General features: G+C 37.5%; 1 long non-coding RNA gene across 1 annotated transcript; it reads right to left on the reverse strand.

The window, feature by feature from the left end:
* Positions 1 to 244: 244 nt before the first annotated feature.
* On the reverse strand, positions 245 to 1009 carry LOC126596262 (uncharacterized). The gene is made up of 2 exons (XR_007613932.1): positions 704 to 1009; positions 245 to 618 (listed from the first exon to the last, which is right to left on the reverse strand). It is a non-coding gene; the product is annotated as an uncharacterized LOC126596262 (long non-coding RNA).
* Positions 1010 to 1738: the final 729 nt, after the last annotated feature.

Here is a 1738-nt window from a genome sequence, read left to right on the forward strand (position 1 = left end):
ATTAAAAAGAAAAATATATTTCTGAGGAGTATAAAATGAGATTTTTAGAGTATTAATAACAATTCCCTATTTATATTATGATTACAATTAGAGAACCTGTTATAAAATATGCAAATACACTTGTGTCTCTCTTTATGGACACGCACACACACATCCCTGCACACTTTGACACATACATTTAATTGATTGGCCTAATCGGATAAATGGTCATCGTGGTAATGAGGCAATCGAAAGATATCCCCTGTAGCAAAAAAATTAGAATTTAAACTCTCGTGGTATAGTCTGTTAGCAAATTTAGTCCAAAACTAATTTTTCTATTAATTGTCCGTTAAATGCAGGGATCAATGTCCTCAGGATCCAGGTACTGGGTCCAGTTGTTTCGTCTTCTCTTTTCAATCTTGTACGAGCAATCAGAAAAAATAAGAGTATCTTGTTCTTGTCACTCTTGTTGTTGCTATTGATCATGGCTTGCTGGACGAACTAGCGAGACATGTTGGAGGACTGGACAAAGAGGCGGAGGTCTCCAACCACTGGACCTTGAGCAAACACTTGGCGGACGAACTGCTTCTGATTGCAGACGACGCATGTCCATTTGTTGCTTTTGTTCCTTTGCTTCACCTGCAAATTTAATCAGTATTCATCGCCAAACAAAATCATCAAGTTTCAGATTCAAGTGTTTGTACACACACACGCATGTACATACCTGCTTGGTGGAGTTGCCATGTACATACCTGCATGGTGGAGCATTGGCAGCACTGAACTGCGATGAACACAGTCGGCATTTTCTTCTCTGCTTTCGGATTTCACAAGTCGATGTGGGATTTTGGTATTACTGAAAATTTAGGCGGCGATTTGATTTGGGGTTTGGGCGCCAAATTTTGGGGATTCAAAATTTTGTGATTAAAAATCCTAAAAAGCCCAAATTCGCAATGATCCAGCGGCAAAGTGGCCATTTTAGAAAAGCACAGCTAGATCTTCCTCCTTTACCATCGCTTACTCCCCCAACAAAATCAAAACCCAGCTAGACGAGGAAACGCAGAGAGACGAGGAAGAAGAACACGTAAAAAGTACATTTTTATCCCACCTTTAACGGACAACTAACGGAAAAATCACTTGTGGACTAAATTTGCTAACGGACTACACCACGAGGGTTTAAATCCTAATTTTTTTTTACCACGAGGGCTATCTTCCGATAAACTTATCACCACGAGGACCATCTATCCGATTAGGCCTAAATAATTTCATGTTCTTGGGGTGGGCTTTATGTATTTTTGTGTTATGTCTCTCCTTAAAATGTTTAAAAATTAATGGAGTTCCTTAAAATATAGTGTATATTTTTGTCACCATTCATGTGAGTTTATAGTTACTTGTAAGAAAAATGACTCAATGTATCAAAGGTTTGATAGAATCACAATGGAAAGCAACGAACCCTCCCCTTGACATTATTCCCTCTTCAAATCATGTCGACATTATGTTGTAATAAACTAATTCTACTAAAAATATATAAATTGATTCTACAAGAAAAGTATACAAAACTAATTCCACATGTATTTGGAACTGCGGCAAAAATGGTCGAAGACGGGTTAAATTGATTTTGCAAAAAAAAAGGTCAAAGACGGGTTAAATTGATTTTGCAAAAAAATGGTTGAAGACGGGTTGAACTAATTATGCAAAAATAGTCGAGGCAGGTTGAACTGATTGTGCAAAAAAGGTCGAAGAAGGTAACTGATTTTGCAAA

This window comes from Malus sylvestris, chromosome 13 (genome assembly GCF_916048215.2).
Source record: "Malus sylvestris chromosome 13, drMalSylv7.2, whole genome shotgun sequence".
Lineage (NCBI taxonomy): Eukaryota > Viridiplantae > Streptophyta > Magnoliopsida > Rosales > Rosaceae > Malus > Malus sylvestris.